Here is a 23781-nt window from a genome sequence, read left to right on the forward strand (position 1 = left end):
TGTTGCCTGTGTTTGTGTGTGATCACCACCGTAAGCATAATAAGCATTGTTTGAGCCAGTCAGAGGTTAGCAAGCAGGCACCACTCGATGAGCAAGGGAATAAAAGATGATGCAAATAGATGTCGTCTCGCCATAATGAAACACAATTACAGCTTTATTAGAAGATGTAATTGCTTTGTTGGAGCATCTCAATTTGTCCTTGTTGTGCGCCGTTTACTCTTGCCATTATACAATGCACATGCTCATCCATACTTGACCTGCTATGTAATATGTGACAGTCCCCTTCAGTTATTATTCTGCAAGCATGGAGAGTTGTCTTTATTGTCTTTATGGAGAGAAGTGGGCTTTCACTGGTGATGGGTGGTTTGCTGTGAACTACAATGAGGGAGCCTTAGGCTTTGGCTGTATCACTGGCAATTTGTATTCTGTGTCTTAACACACACATGCACACATAGTGTTAAATGTACAGACAGACAGATGCACACACACGCTCACTTTTTTCTCTATCTCTCTACCCAAACTCCTCTCGCCCGGCTCATCCAAATGGGGGAGAAAATTAACCTGCCGCACTTCAGTGTTCCTCTCCCCTCCTATTCTTCCCTCCAGTCACTGTATGCATCCCAATCAGGGCCAGCAGAGTGCAGAATACTGTCTGTCTGTCAGATGTAACATCACAGCCTGGCTGACTGGCTGGCATCAGGCCTAGAGGTGTGAAATGAGCCCACTGGGGGCTATAGTCTGGCTTGAGCACTAGTCAAACAGCTCTGGACATCATGAGAGAGGGAGAGAGAGAGAGAGAGAGAAGCAGCGTGGGGGCAGAATGAGAGCAGAAAATGGAAGAAAAAGACGATATAAAAGATTGCAAGTGAGAGAGAACAAAGGAGCGAGGGAGGAAGGAAAAGATGGAGATCAACTCATCTGGAGAACGAGGGAGAGAGGAAAAGAAGGGAAGAAGATGGATAGAGAGAGAGAGAATGAGAGATGTAGAGAGACATGGCTCATCTGCTTCTGCTCTCTGGCTGCTGCAAGATTGCAGGATTTCCTAGATCAGCCAACTGTAGAAGTGAATTTTTCCCCTGCTTGTCTCCTCTCACTCCCACTCTTCCTCCACCTCTCACTGGCACTTTCTCCCTCATCTTCTCTGTCCCACCTGTATCTTCCCTGTCACTGAGCAATGGATTAAACTCCTATTTCCTTTCCAGTGCTTTTGTGATATCAGATTATACTTCCTTATCCTCTGTCTGTGGTACCTGTCTGTCTTCTTATATCTACACTCATTTGTCACAATGTTCCACGTTTTTATAGTTAAAGCCGGAAATCAAACATGGTATCCTTTGAAAGGTAAGATAGATGCATGAAGGGCTAAGTTATATCCAGTTGGGCAATCTATAACCTCTAGTCTGGCATGAACAAAACCTACAAAATGACCAAACATAGGTCAACAATATTTTGGGAAAACCCTGCTTTTAGCCAACTATTGAGATGGGGCCTAAGGATGGTAATGGGTCAGTTGGGTGATCAGTTTACTGGCTGATGTGTCCATCTGCCCATGCAACACTTAAGGACAGAGCTCAGATATGTTAACAATAACTGGCCAAATTGGTGTGAGGTTTAGTTATATTGGGTAAAGCATTAATTAGAGGGGACAATCTAAGGTGTCAGTGTGTAGATGGAAAAACTGAATGGCAGAAAGAGTCTGACATACAGTACATTCACACATCCCCCAACTGAAACCGATATACCGTTAACTGACAAAGTTATTGGTTCCACAGATGTATGTATTTGGAGCCAGTTCTCGTTCCCAGGGCGTCAAATACTGGGGCGTTGACAAAGTGTCGGTATTTGACAACCTGGGATGAGAATGTGTTAGTCTTTGAGATATGGATTTTCCATGTGTCTGGGACAAAGGCTTCTCAGCAGTAGGTAGTTACATGTTTTTACATCCTTATTGAACTCAGTGCCATTCCGCGTGAAATCCATCAGCTAAGCCCCATTAGGAGGTGCAGCCAGGGTAATAAAAGTCTCTCCAAAACTCTCTCTAGCTTTTTCCACTGAGAGTGTGTGCTTCAGACAAGAATGACAATAACCAGGTTTCTCTCTGAGTCATGAAGTAGCCTGTATGAAGAGTTGTTTGTAAAAAAAAAAATACTGCAAGTTATTCTGTGTCCATGTGAAGGAAGTTTTCTGTTTTCCTAACAATTGAGGATCAATAGGTCACAGTTCAGCACCCGGGCCCATGTACTCCAGTTCTAAGGTCATTGGGCATCATGCAAGAATATTTTTTTTTTACTTTTTATCTGTGAGGTTTACTCATATCACTGGTCCGAGTCAGATTCAACAGACTTGTTGTGTAGCATCACAGTAAGTGATGTTACACTGTCGAGGGTGCAACAGAAGATGAGACTGGACAGAGACCTGCAAAAAGACACAGAGGCAGCTGTCGGAGTGAGAGAAGTCTCCTAGCAACTACTGTAATACTGCTCCAAAATATGACCAAATTCATTCAAGTTAAGACAATAAACTTCTGAGTCAGACAAGTTTTTCTCTCATTGTGAAGAAAGTCACTGTTCAGGAAAGAGAAAGAGAAAGTACAGAGAAAATTGATGAATGTCACAAATTTTCTTGTGCTTCTTAAGAACACATCTGCTTATATGAGTGGTTCTTGCACAAGGCCCATTGTCCTAACCCTTAAGGGCGATGGCAGGAGCATCGCGAACAGCCAACATACCTGGAAACCAGAGGAAACTCACATAGACGTTAGGAGAACATTCAAACTTTAGGTTAGAACCTCGGACCCTCTTGTTGTGAGGTTACATGAGGTGACTATTGACTCCGCCTGTCACCACCATGCCTCCCTGTAGCCCAGCAGAGCTCTATACATCAGTGATAACATTAAATAAAATAATATTGCTTTAAATTCCATGAAAAATGCTTATCTGTACTGTAATGGCAAGTACCCCGAGGGCCTGCTGAGTAAAGCTGTAAGCTAGTGACAAGTGGTTAGCCTCAACCATTCCATATCTGGCTAGCTGTCAAAAACCAAAGCCCAGCTCCCCATCTAGATTACAGTTTGCCAGCCTGCCTCCATCCATCTCTCTCTTCCTTTGGACAGATGGACAGCAGATTAGGCCTGCTTTCACACCAGTATGCTATACCCCATCCTGCGCTAAGTGACCTATGATTAATTGCACATTATTAACTTAACTGAGATTGTTCTCCAGATACGTAGGCGTCGATAATGTCTGATTCCCCTTTAATAGGCCACTTCTGACAGTATTCATAATGTGCCATTTGCTCTGATCCCTCCCTAATGTATTCCCGCTTTGTGAAAATTCCACTAATTTAGGGGTGGGGGAAATAGACCAAAGGGAACGGCGGATCAGGAATGGGATGATTCTCCCATCAGTTAGTTAGCCTAAAGGCACACGCTGATGCCTTTGGGGATAGAAGAAAAAAGCAAAGTTTGTTCATGTGTGAAACCCACATTTTGGGCTTTTTCTAAGAAGAAGATGGACAGAGATCAGTTATCCCTCAGTTTTACAGGATACAGTCTCACCAGATATTATGCAATGTATTTATAGATTCCTGCTAGAAACCCATTTCCCTTTTGTGCACTGTTTATTTTTCTGAATAAGGGCTTTTAATGACTTGGGGCGATATTCACACATCCAGTGATGCAGAACAGGTGGAAACAGAAGCTGTAATTTAAATGAAACAAATCCAGCATATTACAATACTCTTAATTAAAGCATTGTACTTAATAAATCTTTTCCCTTATCGTATCATGCATACTAATCATATCAGTTGAATAACAATAGGTGTGTGTTTCTTAGTTTGCGTCTAATCAACCTACTGTCGCCTACTTCTGTAACAATATATGAAATTGACAAGTTTTCTGCTGTTAGTTTGTCCAACCGTCTCTGTGACCAACCGTCCTTTTCCTCTATCTCACCCCAACCGCTCACCCCATCTCCAGATTGATGTGCTCGCTGCTGTCAAACACACTGCAGTGAAACACTCCAGTCAACCACCTTCTCCTCCATTTTTGCTAATCTTCCTCTCTCCAATCTGCTGTGGTCATAAACCCATACACTCTATATCTCCAGATGAGGTGTCCACACAAGGCTGAGTTCATTTCATGTCTGGTAGAACACCCAAGCTCCAACACACACACACACGAGACACACACATTTTGCCTCCCCGTCTGTCCACCACTACCTCTCTAATCCTCTTCTTTCTCTGTCAGGTGTGTTTGAGTTTGTGTGTGTCTCTGCGTGATTTTGTGTGTACACGTGTATGTATGTATGTGTGTTGCGAAAAGCAGCAGGGTTTATCTTCTGTGTCTGTGTGATGTGGCTCAAACAAAGGCAGCGTTCACGCGGCCCCAGCCTGCGCTGCAGCAGGACTGTAAACACTGTGCCACTACAAAGGGAAAACCCTCGCCGGCTGCCTGCCTGTGTAAATCCCATGCTTTCACCAATTAACACCAGGGAAAAAACTCACCACTTGTGTGCCGTCTGCTGGTGTTTACCAGTATAAAGAGACTGTCAGAGAGAGAGAGAGAGAGAGAGGAGCAGAGAGAGAGAAAAAACATATTGTTTATATAGCAACTGTGGTACAATATGCTGAAGCTGACGTTTATGACTGTTTAGATAGCCATAACCACAGCAGGCGGTGATGGTAATAATGCTGTGTTGACATTAGCCCAGGTGGGAATATGTCAGCATTGCGTCGCCACTGCTTAATTGCCACTTCTATTGTTGTGTAATTAATGCTTAATTAGGAAGCTTGCTTCAATCAGTGGTGGGGTCGTTAAGAGAGGTGTTGCACACGCTATAAACAAATGTTACCTTTACGAATGCAAATTGAGCTGTTTTTTTTTTCCTTATGCCCTCTTTTTGTCCTTGTGCCGCCAAGCATAAGGAGCGAGCGCACCGAGGCATCCATCTTGAGCTGGATGTGGGTGCTGAAGGATTGAACAGGAACAAGGTTTCTCTCATGCTGCTTTGCGCTGCTGCTGAGTTGCTATTTTGTCTCTTTGTCTCCCTTTTTTTTTTTCTTTCCAAGGCTGGTCCGATGTGGTTTATAATTTGTTCTGGGTTGTTATTTGGAGATGGATCCCCCATACCACCATGCTGTCACACGCCAACCTATGGAGGGAGGGTGGGAGAGGCAAGGAGGGACGGATCGGGTGGAGGTGGAGGTGGGGAGGGGAGGGGTTCAGTCTTTGGAGAGAGAGTTGTGTGTGTGTGTGTGTGTGTATAGGGGGTAAAGCGTAGTTGGGGGGAGGAGAGGCAGAGAGAAGAGGAGAGCATGCAGCGTGCAGCTGGAAGAGGCAGAGATGAGCGGAGGCGTGAAATTGGCACTGCACCGTCCACCACGCACAGCCACCCCCCCCCCCCCCCCCAGTCTCAACCTACCGCCTGTTTGCCCCCTCCACTCCTCTCCACCGAGGAAAGGACCATGTCTGCACCGACTACAGGAGTGTGTATGTATGTGCTTGTGTGTCTGTAAATGTGCCCAGTACCCCAGTAAGCTACGCGTGACACTGGGTGGTTGTATTTGCCATGCCCAAGTGATACATTCTCTCACTCCCTCCACTTATATATATATCACTTTGTTAACACACACACCCGTCCACACACACACACACACACACACACACACACACACACGTAAGCATTCTTCACCCCACCCTCCCTGCCCCTCCTATGGAGTGGTCATAACTCACCTTAATTGTATTTGGTAGGTGGTGCTCAGACATAAGAGTGCATGGTGAAATGTGGTTGAGACCGTGAGAGAGCAGTAATGGGAGTGGGGGCAAGGTACTGGAAGGAGGGAAACGATCGACCTATTGGCCCCTGAAAACACACATTATGCATGTAGGATGGCCACACGTACACACAGACTCACACTCAGCAAGCATGAAAACACACCTATGAATTTACGCAAATGCATAAACGTGAGCATTAAAAATGGCACAAACCCTGTATGGAAACACCAGCTGTATGCACTCTCTCAACGTCATACGCAGACATATACGTAGAGCACCTGTCTATGTGCACACATTATTACTCGCTCATGAACGCACATGTGCATGAACAAGTTATTGCACCCCTTCTCCTTTATTCAACCTTATCCTGGGCTGTTTGTGTATGCTGGAGACCTTGAGACGTCCCAGTCTGGACCACATGAAACTCTGGATGCACAATGAAAATGCTAATAACACATTCGCTCCTTGCATGCATTCATACTGCCAATACGACTTCAGACATATGAACAGACACAGTCATACTTTCAAACATGTGTCTGTACACGCGCGCACACTTGCACTTTTTCCCTCCCAGACAGCCTTGTTAATTAGTGTCATAGTAAATCAGAGACCTGGGGTGTGATTGTGGGGGCGGGGGGGCATAATAAGCTCATCTGGACGGTGAGAAGGTTCCCTCCGCTGCTGTGTTGACTGGTCTCAGGTAATTAAAGAAGCAGCCACAACTGTGCTGTCCAGTCCCCTGTTAGTCCTCCATTGTCACTCCATTAGCAACTAACCTGGACAACCTGTATTTGAGTTGACACACACCAAAGAAAGCCAGTATGAAGCTAATCAACTGCGCTGGGAGTCTATTGGAGGAACCATTATGTGGTATTTATCTGAGCATGTCCAAAGGGGGGAAGATAAAAAAAAGGGATGACACGCAACCGGTTAAAAGATATCTCCTCATGAATACACCTTGATAATCCTAAGAGAAAATGCAAAGGAAACAATACTGTAACTGCCCATCATCCACCCTTTGCTGAAGTGGACATTATATGAACACTGTTGTTAGGAGTATAATAAAGACATGTAAACCATGAAGGGAGAAATCAGGGGATTTCTTTGTTAATATTAAAGCTGCATAAATCAGATATTTTTATTTTACCATTGAGCCTCTTTTTGCTCATTGTTTTGATTTGATGCTCTGCACATTTACTGTATGGTTGAGTCTCATTCTCATAAACCTGGTTTGATTATTTCTCAAGAGAACAGAGCTAATTACTTTAATTTACTTTAAATGACCAGAAACGTGTCTCCTCCGGTATGATTCAGTATACGTGGGACATTGTTTGCTAACATGATATGGCTATAATAACTTAATAAGGCAAAAATATGTCAGTGTTATGTATCTAACAGTCTATTTTGATCTCATCTATGGTTTCCCTGTGTTTTTCTCCTCCCTCTCTCTCTCTCACTGAGCTGTACTCATCGCAAAAGGAAATCATTGTCTGTAACTTGGCAGTAGTCAGCCAAGAGGAAGCACAACAGCTAAATCCAGGTTAAAGTCTATTTTAATGATCAATTCCTTTTTTATTAAATCATATGGTGAAAATGGAAAATGGGTAAAAACCAAAAAAGGATGGGAGTTTATAACGGAACAACTCATGAACACAATGATATCACCCATGGCAATTTTCATTGGCACTTTCACTGATTCACAGCACTAAGCCCTGTATTCAAATAAAACTCATTTAAGTGTACTACCTCAACCAAAATTTCTGTGAGCTCCCAGTCACTCATTTACTGACAATGGACCAACTTTGAAAAGTGCTTGATAACGACGTCATTTAAAGTCTTTAGCTACGTTCCATCAAAACTTTTCTACAATTTTTAAGCAAATTTGGAAAATTTGTCTTGGTTGTTCTTTTTCATATGTTCTCTTTATTGGTTCACCAACTTCCCCTGAGCCCAAAGTTTGACTTATTTTTTTAATTGAAGATTTAACACGGGTGTGTTATATATATATATATTTGCATATATTCATATTGTCATCTAAAATCAATGGAATAGTACAATTCTGTCAAATACACTGCCCAAAGAAACTGAAGGCTATCTCAAAAGTTTGAAAACCTGAATGTATTTTTTATGGATGTATGTATATTTATGGCTCTAACTATGGATGGGTGTATAAATAATGTGTATGCATGTGTAATGAAGGCAGTATAAAGGACATACTGTAGATTTGCCTTTGAGATTTTCCCCCCATCACTAAGTGGGCTGTTGCAGGGGGGGGGTTAGTGGTGCCTCCATCAGATGAGGACTAGTAATGAGAAGCCAATTGACTTTCCACTGCAGCCTTCAACAGCCACGAAGAAAAAGAACAAACCTCTACATTTTTATCTCTTCCTCCTCCTCTTTCATCCCTCCCTCAATGGTCAAAAGAAGGAAGGTAATTCCAACCAGATCCTACCTCACACCTTCAATTTGTCTTTTGCTGCTCCTACCCCCTGCCCTCCCTCCTTCTCTCAATTTCTTTCTCCACTGCTACCCCCTCCTTCCCTTTCAATGTCTCCTTCTCTCCATCTATCTTTCTGTCTCTTTCTGTCACTCGCCCTCTCTCTCTCTCTTCTCCCTGTCTCTCCCTCTCTTTCTCTCGTTCCCTTTCTCCTGGTGCAAGGTGATGGAGGCGGGTGTGTGTGGGTCTCAGAGAGCACGCCTCAGGGATTATACAGCCCACTCGCATGAAAGATTCATGATGCTTGGGAGTGTGTGTGTGTGTGTGTATGTGTCCCTCACGCTCAGGCACTGACTGGAAAAAGGGAACAGGGAGAGACAGAGAAAAAAGGAAAGAAGGTGGGGGGATGGAGGTACAGAGTGTGAGACAAATTGACGGTGCACAGCAGGGCTAACTCTCCAGGCTGCGATTATACTACTGGCTTCTTTGCAACACGCTTGTAGACGCCATCTTGGTTAGGCCTGCCTTACAGAAATGACCGATGACAAAAGTTTGGAACATAAATGTGCATCATCAGTGTCCAGTGAAAACCATGTATCTCCAAATTTGGTGATTTTTTATTTTTTCAGATAAGCTGAAGCTAATGAAAAAGTTGAGATTTTGTCGATAGATCGTAGAGGTCCTCTCTATCCAGAAAAGACCTGTGGAAAATTTACCTGAATCTGATGTGCGTTAATCAATTTTCAGGAGAGACTTGATGCAAAATGGACCCGCCACAGTCAGACCCAATCCGACTAGACCAGAATAAAATTAGACCTAATCCAAAATGCAGTCTAACCGATTTAATATTTGTGAATAAAAAAATGGTCATTTAATCACATAAATCTAAAAAGTTACTAATTTCCTCATGTATTTTGTCCTACAGCAACCACATGATGAAGTCACACAGTACTCATTATGCTCAAATCCATTCAGATCCCCTTTGAGTATTTCACATATTGACATACAGACACCTGTGACAGTAAAACAAAAGCCCATCCAATCCAATTAGACTGAGTATAATTTGGAACTGGTCCGACTTGGGTCCCAGTTTGGCTGTCGTGGACTCGTGAAGATCTCTAATACACAGTTCATACAGGACAGCAACAATATGCAGCTGCCATGCAGTGCAAACATACACGTAAACCGACCTGTGTAAATCCAACCTCGAGTTACTTTTCATAGAAATAAGCAGGCATTCAGACAAATAATAGCACTGTGATAAAAATAGCAACGGGCTGCGTCAGTGTGGTCACGTTTCTACAGGTAATGCTGAGATGAAATTTGTGTGCCTGCATTCACGGATGGTTTTATATATATATATATATATATATATAATACATGCTTAGTGTCTCTGTTGGTACATGGCTTCATCTGCCATCAATTACTGTTCCCCAAACTTGTTCCTCCTCGCTGCAGACAATTGTTAGCGATGTACAGGAGGTGGCCATGTCAACACAAATGATCAGGTAGTTCAGCCAGCATGATAATACAGCACTGAAAAATAAACCTGTTTTGAAAAAGGTTTGCTGTCAGGAAAGGAAACTCTAAAAGTTGTCACAGTTAACCAGGTTGGCACACTCAAAACTATCACTTCTCCCTCTGTCCTCTCTCTCTCTCTCTCTCTCTCCCTCTCTCTCTCTGTAACTCCTCTCTTGCCAGGTTCATGCCAGGAAAGACCGGCTGGCACAATGAGTAGCATTTGCTATGGGCCTCTCAGCCAGAGGAAGTGTGTCATTGCCAAGTGTCTATTGGTGTAGGACAACTCTATTCATGTGCCTTCACCTTGGCTGTCGGTCTGTGAACAGAGGGAGGGGAGGAAGAGTGGTGCTGGTTGTGTGTGTTTGTGTGTGTGTGTAATGTGTAAGTGTTGATCTAAACCTCACTGGGTGCTCTAATAGCCCCTCGCAGGCCCGTTCCCCCTGCCTCTCTCCAGCGTCTTCAAACACATTGCATTATAGTTGCTTTTGATTGCATTTCAGATTAGAGAGCGGCGGTGGAGAAGAAGCAAAAGAGTCAGATAGACAGGGATAGCGAGGAAAGAGAAATGGTGGCAAAGAGAGAAAGAGATGGATGAGGATGAGAGATATATAGAACACAGGAAGAGCGAGGGGAAGGGCAGATGAAGGAGAGAGACAGACAGCTAGGGAGGATGAGAGAAAGAGTTTAAATGAGAGATAGAGAGAGAAAAGGGGAAACAGGAAAAACAGAGAGAAAGAGCCTCTGGGGGGAGCATATTATATGGCCGTTACCCCCCTCTGGTGCTGCAGCGAATGGGAGAGGCTGAGTACCCACTATTCCAGTGACCTTGGAGGTCAGTTGGAGGAAAGCAGCATTAATCAAACTGATGCCCAGGCTGAGGCGGATGATAGCAGGCAGCAATGCTCAGAACAACAACCACCCCTACACACACACACACACACACACCATCAGCAGCACCCCTCCAACCCTCCTCGCATACACATCTCCCTCCCTCCCCCTACATTTATTTGCATTCCTCTCCTTTTTCTATATTTGCTGTTTTTCTCTTTCTGTTGTCTATCTTGCTTTTTTTTTTTGCATACCATCCTCTTCTCTTTTTTCTCTTTCTTTCCGTCCTTCTCTCTCGCCTTCCTCCTCTCCGTATGCCCTAAACCATCTCTGGATCCCCAGCTACAAACAGTGAATTAACCCATCTCCACCCTGTGTTAATGGACTTCTAAATATCAGTCCTTGCCTGTGGATATGCCACCAACATTTACATTGGATGTGAGATTGAGTCAGTTGCCTTCTGGCCACTCGCAGACATCTAGATATCGATTTGCTTGTTTTGCTCTCTCTGCGGTGGCGCATATTTTGTGGGAATGGCTGGCTGGGAGGCAGATGTGGATACTTTGTTTAAAATTACAGTATGTGTGTATGTAATGAACGTGCAGAGGTATGTGAAAAATGACATGCGGTGTCAGACCTCAGATATTGGCTCACTCATGTGGCCTTTATCATGCCCTTTTCTCTAATGTCAAACATACATGTAAATACAGAAGTAATCATTATTTGTGCAACATTTGTGACCTACAGTCAGACGTAAGAATAAAAGTAATCCAGTCGTTTCAAAACTTTTTTCATCATAGGAGACATATCATGTTCTTTGTGATTTTCTGTTATTTATATACTGTTATGATGTTGGATATCTATGTTAAACATGGTTTCAAAACTCAAGGTTAACGTTCAGCCTGCTACAGTTTCTACAGTTGGGGGATACACAGTAGGGCTTCACTTCCCTACCCATCGACAGTATGCAATGCCAGTCAGCCAGTGAAAAATGAAGTCAACAAGCAAGTGTGTACATGCGGTGGTTCTGTGTGTCAGTCAATACAAACGAATCAATACACCCAGGGCCCTCACTGGATATGGTGTGTGTCTTGGTGTGTGTGTGTGTGTGTGTGTGTGTGTGAGAGAGAGAGACAGACAGAGAGAGAGAAAGTGAGAGCGTGTTTGAGTTGGGGGTGGTTATGGGGGGGCTGAGTTAATCTGTGACTGCTCGTCTGCACTGATGATAGTATTGATCTGGTGAAGATCATCTGAAGGTCAGGATATGTTGTCTCTGTTTGGACCGCCTTGATCTTAATACACTGTCTGTCCTTTCGCTGCTGGTATAGAAACAGGTTATATTATTTACTTTCTAATAGAAACATCAAATATCACAGCGGCGGACCTATCCTATAAAGCAGCAGACAGAAAAATACATCTCTGGCTTTAAGTTTTACGAGTATTAGTTTAAAGAGATGGGGGATGCTTCAGTGTTTTGAGTGATCGGCAGGTGAAACAATTTAGACGTTATTATTATAATCAGTTTTGAATAAGGCAGAAAAGCAGATCCTGTGATGTTAACGTTTTTTGATTGACAGTTCTGCTACCTTCCCTCTCTGTGGGTCATTATCATCATTCTGAAATGATGAAACAGAAACTAGGCTTGTTAGCACTTAATTATTCATTTGAATCCATAAAGGCAATCAATTAAGCTTAAGTGTGCAATAAATCTGATTAACCAGTCAGTTCCCAAAACACCATAAAATCCACGCAGGTCTTATACCCTGGTAATGAGTTTGCAAGTAGGGAGGGGGAAGGGGCTAATAAGTGAGGGTGCTCACCCACAAACACACGTGCACACACAAACCCTGGTATACAAACCACTGTTGTGGGTGCTGCCTTTTTTTTTGCGGGTGATAATTTGACGTATTAGCTATTGGGGATGAAAGATAAGCAAGGCTTAATGTATGCTAATATTATGGTCTGCAGCTTGTAACAAAATAAAGCAAGGTCATCAGGAAAAGGCGCACTTGTAATTAATAGATGAATTCATTACAAAAACAATGACTCAGTTCAGAAACAGCCATTAACGTGATAAGGCATTTGAAATGAAAATAGAAACGTTAATGTTAATGCGTTGACAATGAGAGCTAGGCTACTATATTCAACCTTGAGATGCTTTTAATGCATCTGCCGGCCTCTTTTCCGCCACCGCTGTATCATTCCTCATTATTCTCTGACACACTGGCTCGCTGCCTCTTTCCCTCCCTCCCTCTATTCTAGCATTCCTCTCTCCTTCTCTCCCTCCCTCCCTCTATCCTAGCTTTTCCTCTATCCCTCTCTGCCTCGCTCGCTGGCCTTTACCTGCTTGCTTGTCTCAGGGGAAATTACCACAGCTCAGAAACGCTGTCCTACTGCACTGCAACGCTCTGCTCTGCCTCCCTCCGCCCATACAGCACACACATATGGACACACGCAAATATACACACATACACACATATACTGTAGAGATGCACTCACACACAATCATGCATACCCCCCACCACCACGCACGCACACACAGCAGCTGCATAACCCTTCCTCACCCTAGCATTGCCCCTTTACCAGCCTGTTTCTTCTTGCTATTGTGCCTCCCCCATAATATATTATGTACAGCAGAGAGGCACAGCAGTATATGGAGGATTAGAGACATCTTGTTGCCAAGGTCTGCAATGCATTTGTGTGCAGGAAATGGTCTAACAGTAATTTCTGTATCTGTGTGCCATTATGAACAACATGTGTAACAGTAACTGCATCCATGTTTCTACGTGCATGCATGTGTGCTTTTGTGTATGGGAGTGTGTGTGTGTGAGTGTGTGTACTCTTCCTAATGGCTTTTATGTGTTGAGCCATCTTTGTTCAGGGTAATTTACTCTTTAGTCTTAATGAAAGTTAACAAAAAGGATCCCTCCTCTTCTGGACTACCATGCCTTCAGCTACTTGCAGTCTCTCTTATCTCTCATTGCAATGCTGCAGACCTTGGAGATGAGCAATGAGCAACTCAGCAGGGTTTTACTACTCTATGCACTATTATTCAATGGATAGGCACTTCAATCACTTTGCTAATCAGAGTAAGGAAAAACTCACAATGAATGTTTCAGCTCAACCACACAGCTTCTACTTGCAAATTTCGCCTTGAAGTAGCGGGACCGGGAGAGTCGCTGCGCAACATTTGTCTTTTATGTGCAGTTAGGAGAAGGTTTGATTTGGCTCCTTCCTCTGTCAGAATTATCATCATGACGGTCCTTTTGCATATGTCAAGTCATGCCTTTGGAAATGTCACTTTGAGCGAAGCAGCAGTAGCTCGCTGTCTGCATTTTGATTACTCACATGCATAAAGTCCAGACTGTGGAGGAGGATTGTGTATTCATAATCAATACCAAAATACTGACACCCCCGAATCATCAGTCACTCTGCATCACACAGCAAACTATAAATGTCTTCTTCTAGAATGCAGCGTCCGGGGAATGAGGCTTTAAAATCACGATCTGCTTCTGGGCTCAGTTCTGTCATGAAATGTTTGGCTACCCCTCAGATCATGTTTGTTTGTTTAATTCCACAAGATTAAATGTTAAGATGGTGCATGTGGAGTGGGGCTTTGTATTATGGAGTAAGGCAAAAAATAGATTTTGTCAAAATGTATTTGATGATCCTATGAGTTTAGTGGAATATATTTTGACTTCTGAAGCAAAAGATATAGGCTGTTGGGATTCTTTTAATGTAATTTGTCTGGAGATGTGTCTGCCTTTTATGAATGTGCATGGTTATTAATGTTTCTGGATGGAGATACTATCTCTCATGGGAAACATGTTTAAATGATGAAATGCAGCCACAGAGCACATGCATATATATGCACATGTAGCCTTAGTGTGTGTGTGTATTTGTGATGTGAGTGTAAAGTGTGTGTGTGTGCATGGTATGCATAAGACTCTGTGGTTTGGTGTATGCACATGCATTCTTGTGTGAATTTGTGCATGCGTGCGTGTGTGTCTGGCAGACTCCAACGGCAGGCTTGAAATTAAAACCTTATGCGGAACGCGGCTCATGATTGGGCTGGAATTAAAACAAAAGGCAGAGGATAACTGAAAAAATGGGAGAGAAAGGAGAGGAGAAAAAGAGAATGGGCGAAAGCAGCAGAAGGAGGAGAAGTGTATTGTCTGAGAGGGGAAGGAGTGAGCGATTGCCTCCGCTGCGGTCCTACAGCTCGTGTCTGGGCTGTTTCTTATCAGAATGTCAGGCGGACCTTTCCCATTGGCTCGCTTCTGTCAGCAGTCTGCTTAAATGTGAAAGCAATTAGGGAAATTGGTGGAGTCAAAGAAACATCTCAGAGACACCTAAAAGAATAGCAGTGATGAGATGTAGAGTGGATGAGCACAGTGAAGGATGTGCGCACACTCGTACATGTAAATACATGTGCATGACACACACACACACACACACACACACACACGCTCTCCTTGTCTTTTTTCTTTTCACCCACATTAGCGCACACATACCTAAGTAGTTCTCGCCTTTGATGGCTAAGATCATGTCAAACCACTATCGTTAATTCAAGTCTCAGTTGTCTTTTGTGGTGCATAGATTTCCATCTCACTATAACTCATGTGACTTTACAGGAAGGTGATTTAAGCTAAAAGTAATGTAGGTACTGAGAATGTAATCAATCACTGAACTGATGCCTCAAGTAGGCGCATTCAATTAACTCCGAGACTAAATGTTTACCGGGAACACAATTTATTTAGGTGGCATGAATGAACAGCAAATTCCTGCATACAGTTTAATAGTCTGTGAACTACATAGTGAACTACATATCCCTTTAGGCGTTTTTCTGAAGGCATTCCCCCTCTGCTCTCACCTCTCTTAACCCTGAGTATGGAACATCTGCTTTCTCCATTCAGTTGGCGCTTGCTGTTTTAATAGCTCTGGGCATCTTGCCTTGAAAAGGAGGAAAAAAAAACTTTTGGCCGGGGCCCCTGGCTTTCTCATTAGCAGTCTCTCCCAGTGATGTATAGGAGCCCAGAGCTTTGCTGAGAGAGTTCTCACTGGTCAGCCTTTCCCTTTGTGGACCGCAGCCTTGACCTGTTCCCACCGCACACTGTGTGTGTCTGTGTGTGTTTGTCTGCGCATGGAGCGGTCATTTCCATGAGAAAGGAGTGCAGAGAATGGACAGGGGCCGCATTTTCTTTCTCTGAGGCGGCTGCAGACGCGGCTCAGGGGCACAAGGGCGACCTCATCCATCATGTTGTGAATAGCCCGGAATTATCGGCCCATGTTTCTGGACATCATGTGATCAAGAGATTCTTGACAAAGGTCATATTGGGTAGAGGAACTTGGTGTTGGCCCTTTAAGATGCATTCAAATCTGCTAAATAAAGTTCCAAATTGTTTTTATTACTCGTATCTATTTCTGTACTCTTTCGCATAATTTCATCATGTGTCACATGAGGGCATGGTATTATGTTTCTATATTAGAGAATATGAATATGAATATGACAGTATCACAAGGAGCCAGTGTGGAAAATAACTAAGTATATTCACATAAGCACCGTACTTATGTACATTTTTGAGGTACTTCTTTACTTGAGAATTTCAGGGGTTTTTTTTGTATTTCAAATAGTTACATTTTGCTCCACTTAAACCAGCTAGAAAGACTGCAAAGCTGCATTGATTGACTTTTGGCCACCTGAGGGCAACACAACAAGCTATGAACACAACAGTCACATATTACCACCTTATGAAGTTGAAATGGCAGATGTGCAAAAGTAGAATCAATTTGGAGTCATGCCATCTGACCAATGTAAATCCCATATAGCAAACCTAAAAAAAAAAAATCTGTAAAACCAAAACAACGCGCTAAAAGACGCTAAAAAGGGAGCTGCAAAATTGGGTGATTATTCTCTGTGCATTCATCATTAATTGTTATTACAAAAAATACTAATTAGAAGACCTTTAAATCAAGGACCTAAATATTTCTTCCACGCTGCCAGGAGAAAAAGCGTGTTTGCAACATTAAAGTGACCATATATTTACTTGGTATTTATGTCTGACAGTTTTCAGTCATCCAGGTGATTATCCATGGAGGGTTGAATTGAGGGCAACTGGACTTGGCTGAAGATAATTGAAGACGTTTCCTCTCTTCACTTCTAACTGACTGTTGGGGAGTCCCAGGTATAAACCTCTGTGGGGTCGTTATCAAGGTCATTGATACCACTTGGTTCGTTAGTGCTCCTTGCCTTCTGTACAGTCTTTAAGAGTCGTGGTATTTAATTATGCTATATCTATTGCTTCTAACTACAATATTGCGACTGAATTTCATATATGGTTTACACTTGGCCCTTCTCACAACAGCATCCTCTCAAAATCTATAACAGCGTCACAGGCTGCATGCTTCAGCGACTGCCTTGGAAATATGAGCTGCCAGCCTGTCCGTCCTCTGTGGCAGCTTGGGTGTTTGGTGAACGGGGGAGGGCGGTCCGGAGGGCGGCGGGCGGAGTTAGCGTCTGGTGTTTTGGTTGGTCGGGAGTGACGTGTCTGGAGCCACTTCCTGGTCTGCCTGCTCTCTGGAGGAGGAGAGGGAGACTGCAGTGTTGTTAGTTTGAACAAAATGGCTGCGAGACCACTGTCAACGAGAGCTCACTGAACGCCTACCATGACTGTCCGCTCCGCTGTCTGGATCCACACAGAATGTATTCTCCCGGAGTCGTTTCTCACTTTGCATTCGCGGTAGCCAGCCCGTCGCTAGTCGTCCAGCTGGCGACCTAAACAACAACAACAACAACAACAACAAAAACAACAAAACCATTTCTTTTGCACTTTAAAACAAGTTGGCCGGCGATTTTTGACGAAAACTGCCTGATTTCTCTGGCTTGCTAAACCTCGCAACGGTCGACGACTTACAACGTCAACCAGCTAACGTTAGCTAACACAATTTAGCTGCTTTTACAAGTCATTTTTTTATTCGTATTCGTTTTTTTGTTTTTGCTGTTAGTTGTGCTTCATTCCCCCTCCCCGCCCCTCGCTATATCGTGACGTTTTAACAAACTATTTTTTTGGCGAGTGTAATTTCACGGCATGTTTTTTTTAAATGTTTTTGCTCAAAGCATAAATTACCGTATTTGCTGTGTGTTTATCTGGCTGAGTAGCCGTTGTTTACCTCGGTATCTTGTCACCAAGCTGCTTCAGCGGCAGTCGGCTTATCTGCCAAGTCTGACTTCAATTGCGACTGAATCTCTGCTCCATCTCTTAACGGGTAACTTTAGAAAAGACATCGGAGAATGCTTTTTTTCTGCATATTTTTTTCTGCCATGCACCGACTCTTCACTGAAAGCTGCCAAAGCTGTGGTTAACGCAAGGTAAGTTTGAAAATTGAACAGATTTTCTCCTGATTAATTGATGCCTGTCAATGCTGAATAGTGGGAACGGATCAAAATCGCAGCGGCAGGAGGAAAGTGGATAGAAGATAGCTGTAATGTCAAATAAATGCGCAGTATAATTAACTATATAGCGACATTATTTTTCAGAGCATGTCATGTGTATTCGGTAAATCTCAACCAGCTCACTTACTTAACTACAATGGTAATACCCCAGCAAGCAATGTCAAGTTTGGGTGTCACAGCATTATAACACCCATTAGCAATCATCATCTATGCTTACTTAATGTGCCACAATTTAGCTATTCACATTTTTTTTTCTACCAAAAAAAAAAAGGGATTTTTATGTTGATGTGAGACACATCATCCCCCCCAAGTGAGCACCCAAATACCCAAAGGGTTTTGTTCAATGGGGATCCCCGGCAAAATGATAATGTGATGTTGGACCGACAAGACAATCCTATAGGAACGACTGATTCCAGGTTTCAGTCTTCTCAGTTTAATCTTAACATAAATTATAATGAGCAATACAGACCTGGTTTCCATCATATTCTGTAAAAATGTATTTTCTGATGTGCTGCTTTCCGACATAAATAACGGGGTCGATGACTAGATTTAGTATGTGTTTATTTGAAGGCGCTTGCCATGAAAATGTTGGGAACTTTTGTGTTATATCACAGCTCTTTTATGATTGGCTGAGTGGGACTGGAACACACTCCGCACATGTGAGTGTGTAATGTGATGATTTCTTTGACTCACTGAGAGAATTGCCTTGCCTTTTGAAATCTTTGTTATTAGAAGGTAATAGGTTTGTTTCGATCGCACACTGCTACCTATAGGTTGTCGGTTGGCTTCTATCTTATGACAGCAGGACTTCATATTTGATGTTAAATATTTTGATTTGTGCCTGCACATCGCAGCTGCGGAGTTTTCTCATTGTGACGGAGGCATCACATTGAAAACCCATTTTCACTCCCCTTGAGTGTTTGGTTCGTTCTGTAGCTGTATCACATAATGTATCTTTGCGCGCTGTTGTACATTCCACTACACTAATTCCAAGTACATTATTAAACATAGCTGTCCTGTCTCTCTTCCTCCTTTCCTCCTCCACCCCCCCCCCCCCGGCTCGGCGAGAAAGCCGGGGATTCTGATTGAACTGTCGCCTTCCATTGCATCCCCCCTTCCTGCATCCTGTCCCCAGGCACTGGAGTATAGCTTTTAATGTCCTTGTGTCTTAATTGAAGTACATAATTTCCCGTTCAATTTCAAACCCTCCCTTCTATCCCCCCCCCCCCCCCCCTCCGACATCTCTGTCACCACCGTCTTATCTCTATCGTCACACACCAGTGAGATGATGAAATGAAAAAATGCGTGCGAGCAGCAGTGGCACACTTACACGTGTACACTCGCAGTGGGAGCGTGGAGACTGTTTTGAGCGTTTATTTGCGTGTATGCCTTCGCTCCTGTTGTGAGTATGACTGTGCCGTGTCTTGGAATGCTTGTGTGTTGCCCGCAAATGTTGTGTGTTTGTGTCTGGATCTGCCAGTGAATACACACGTGGAATGCCATGGGGAGTGTGTGACCATTTATGTCAAGCTCAAGGCCCTGGCAGTTGGTTAATGCCCTGCAGTTGTTAATCAGGTCATGAGGTGCCTCCTGCATGCCCTAGACACCCAGCTGATGAACAGACACACACACACACAGCCCTGTTCTCACCCAGGGTCAAGGGTCCTCCCTTCTATATACATGCCCAGTTTCTAAAAGGCTGATGAGTACGCAGTAAGGGGGTGGCTGTGAAAAGATGTTGCAGGGGCCCTCTGGTGTGTACGTAAAACTTGTGAATAGGAGAGAAGAAAGACCTAAAGCCTGGTAAGAGGAGGAGGGAGTCTGGTGTTTTTTTTTTTTTTTTTTAAGTCCCTCACAGTCGGACGTATCCTTTCCAGACACAACAGCTTTACCATAGATACCCCAACAGCCACAGCAGGTGTCTCATCTGGAGGGCACTAGGGCAAATTCAGGGTGTGTGGGGGTGTTAGGTCACCTGCATTGGGATACCCCGAAGGTATTTCATGTTGCAATTAAGATGTCAGTCCGGCTTCTCTTTCTTGAATGTTCTTACAAATGTTTGTAGTCAACGGCAGGGCTGGTTTATACGGTCAAAATGAAAAATACCTTGATATTGTAGTATTGTAGGGATCACTATCGGCGCTTTCACAAAATGTTTACACAATGAGATTTTTGATAAATAATCATCAGTAATGTGGATATAATGACTAAGCGGGTAAAATTATGCCATATCACGATTACAGTATCCAAAATGTGAGACGATATCTAGTCTGCTGAGTAGTATAAAAGGCTAGCCTTTGTTATTTTGGGCAAAGTAATTTGTAAATTATCCACTGGGAGAACATGGATAACCTTGATAGTCTATGGTGAACATGGATAGTCAATCAATCTACGCCAACATCTGCAAATCTACACGCAGACTTCGCTGTTGAAACATTTCAAAGTATAAATTAGCTCTATCCTGAGGCGTATAATTTGTTCTTTCCCAGTGCAAAAGCACCCAAAACGAGAAATTCAGTCTCTCACTGGGGCCCAGACTCAATGAATTATATTACTACTTTTGCTATTTTGGCAGCACACAAGCAGGAAACCCATAACCCATGTTGGCTCTGGATCTAACCAGGCTGTAGGCTGTTGGATTCTAGACATTGTTTTGATTAGAGTGTATTGTAACAAAGCCATGAGGACAAACCTTGGCAGTAACTCCATCTGCAGTCCCTTATCACTGAAGGGGCAGAATCATTTGTTTAAAAGGAAACCCAAGGCTTGCTTTGCCTTGTCTGACCCTTTACAGACAAAACATGCGCACCAACCTCGTCCTCAGGTTGCTGTCATCTGCCTCGTTTCCTCTACAGTACCAACCGGAATGGACTGGCTTCACCCTATGTCACTGCACCCCCCCCCATGCACGGTTTTAGCTCTTATATTCTGCATTTTTATTTCCATGTGGTAGTTAGCCGGTTTGCCTAAGAGTCTGCAAATTCAAATAAACAAAAAGTTCTTTCAGTCCCATGTCAGACATTTTGTGTTGGCCCCGGTAAATCCCACTTAGTCGTGCTTTGGAAAAGTGGCTTGTGTTGTCTATCCCTTTTCCCAGTCATTGACCTTAGCCCAGGCCTGACCGTGGTAGTCACTGAGCCTGTGATTATGAGGCTTTTCAAACAACTGGCACAGTCCTGATAGATAACGCGCTTAACACCACCACAGGGTGCTGCTCCAGTAGGGGGGCGTTGACAGTAAAATCAGCTGGATTCAATGGGAGACTGCCAAAAGCCATTACCCTCTTCCTCTGCTCTATGGATGGCTATTTTCAAGTCGAAGGGGGTTGAATAAAGACTTACCAGGCAGTTGTGTTTGGTGTGGCCATTGTACTAAATGAGGAGTGTTTGTATATGTGTGTGTGTGTGTGTGAGCCAGTGAGAGGGGGGGTTGTATTTTGACTGTGTTGTTCGCAGTAATAACAGCAGGTAGTCAGGAAGCCAAAAATAGTCGCCATATCTGTAGTTGAACGGGCATCACCCTGAAAGTAAACATAATCAATCTGTCGTTAACAAAGTGCCCAGTAAGACTTCATTCATGAGTTTTCAGGGAGTGGTTTAAGATGGTTTTTTGGCATTTCTCTCTTGAGAAATATTCCCCAGGAAAAACCCGGGGTTGCCATTGATGTCAATGGCTCAACACGGTTTACTCAACCGTGCATCTATACCTCTGTCTTGTCAAGGGTTCCCCACAAGTCTCAGACTGTTTAGCTGTTGTATGAGAGAATGATTTCATGTTAAGAGAGTCATAATCTTATATTCTAGACTCTCTGATCGCAGTGACACTTGGATGAGACGAGTCTGTAAGTTGTTACATTAACTTTTCATAAGGTGAAATAATAAATATTTTCCTAACGTTGGGTCTGAACTGCTGTAGCCACGGTTAGCTACCAGGTATTTGTTGTGACCAGCAGTCTTGCATAAAAAGACAGAACTGGGTTGAGCTTGTGTTCATTATTATGTCATACTCTTGGCTTTTGCGTGATAGAAGTATAGGAGGCTTAAAACAGATGAGTCCTGCGGGTGTTTGTGTGTGTGTGTGGGGGGGATTTGGGGGTCTGTTTAAGCAGCGTGTGTGCCAATGGAGGGGGCAGGGGCTTAGGGGGCCCACCAGGGGTAAGCCAGGTCAGAAACTGAAGCAGTGGGATGGGGGGAAGGGAAGCTGAAACCTGGCGAGCTGCTGCCTGTGAGTCTTGGCAGGGGTCCAGGGGAATGTTCAATGTGCTGAGATTTGGTAGGGGCCTCCTTCCCTCTCTCTCTGCTCCATGTCGGTTAATTGGAGAGACATGGAGAGATGGAGAGGGACATCACATGGAGGCTGACAGAGAATATGCAGGACATCCAATCTACAATGTTCCCTTTTACTTACTCATTATGTAACAGGACTAAGGCCCTACACCACTTCCAAAGCCCTCAGTTAAGGCTATGTAAATAGCACTCGCATGTGCTGCAGCTAATGCTAGTAAGCTCAAGTCATTTGTTTGCTGTAAGGACTGTTATATCGCCTTCATATCAACTTGAATACAGTCAATGAAACTCAAGTGATTACTGTGTATTTTGATTGTTAGAAAGATGTTTGACTAACCAAACTGCAGGAAATTATCAACAGAACAATTCTTGTGTCAATGTTTGAGTTGCAACCTGGTTAAGTTAAAAAAATATATCATTTATTGTAGGAAGATAATATTATGTCAAATTGTACCTTCTTTAATAAGGTTTTGATGCTGACATTTCTATATTTTTTTGTAGTATTCTTAGTATTTTAAGAACGCCGCCATGAGCTAAATGTATAAACACATTTCTGGTGGCTACAGCTGTTATTGTGAGCCTTGATCTCACAGTGACAGTTTTCATGCTAGGTACAGCAATTGGTATTTCTACATTTCCTCCATCATCCCTACAGCGTTATAGGAAGGGCTGTCACTTTCTCTCTCTCTTTCTTTCTTTTCTCTTCTTCCTTTCTGGCTTGCATCAGAGCAAGCTTTGTGTAAGCACAGCATTTATTTTCTGTCTCTCTTTTCAGGGTCTATGTTATTGCTTACACTGTTGACAGCCGGCGAATAGCTTACTGACATTTGTTGTGTCAAAGTAACCTTGAGGGGGAGTATAGCCCAGCCCATTATCTCGTTTGTCTTAGCCTGCATCATGTGTGTGTTTTGGTGTGTGTCCTTTGATTTAGTTTGCTTCTGCTGATTTTGACAGTTTGATGGTGGCAGTAAAGGCAAGCTGCGTAGCCTTTGAAACACCAGTAAAGGACCATTCTCAGACCCAGCTTATGTCTAAGTCCTCCTAATCTCCCAAACATAAATTAACAGATGCACAAAAGACAGCAGTTGCACTCCGCCAGTTTCCTGAACTCAAGAAGGGGTTCACCTTGAGGGTTCACTATGGGGTTCACTGCACCATACTGCTGTAATAACATACCAAATAACAATAAATAACAGTCTTTGCTGGTGGATGGTACAAACCTCCAAAAGTCCCAACCTGTATCTCACATGGTGGACACGGGCAACACGTCTATCCGTCCTTCGGTGTGTTGTGGTGCATTATTACGGCTCCTCGGTGCAGCGGCAAAAGAGATCTGACAAAGAAGAGAGAAGAGGGCAAAACAGGATCCCTGAGCTGCCAGACGGCCGCCTCGCCTCTAAAACAACCGACAGCTGCTTTCCGTTAATTTATCACCAGCACAAGGAGAGGGTAAAGAAAAGAGTGAGTGAGAGAGAGAGAGAGA

General features: G+C 43.5%; 1 protein-coding gene across 4 annotated transcripts in view; it reads left to right on the plus strand.

The window, feature by feature from the left end:
- The first annotated feature begins 17161 nt into the window (after positions 1-17161).
- LOC121908274 (trinucleotide repeat-containing gene 6C protein-like) overlaps positions 17162-23781 on the plus strand; it is a 49142-nt gene continuing 42522 nt past the window's right edge. For all 4 annotated transcript variants that reach the window (XM_042428188.1, XM_042428180.1, XM_042428196.1 and 1 more), the window contains exon 1: positions 17162-17928. The gene's annotated coding sequence lies outside the window, so the exon portion shown is untranslated. The remainder of the gene's footprint in view (positions 17929-23781) is intronic.

The sequence above is a fragment of the Thunnus maccoyii genome, chromosome 2 (genome assembly GCF_910596095.1).
Source record: "Thunnus maccoyii chromosome 2, fThuMac1.1, whole genome shotgun sequence".
NCBI lineage: Eukaryota > Metazoa > Chordata > Actinopteri > Scombriformes > Scombridae > Thunnus > Thunnus maccoyii.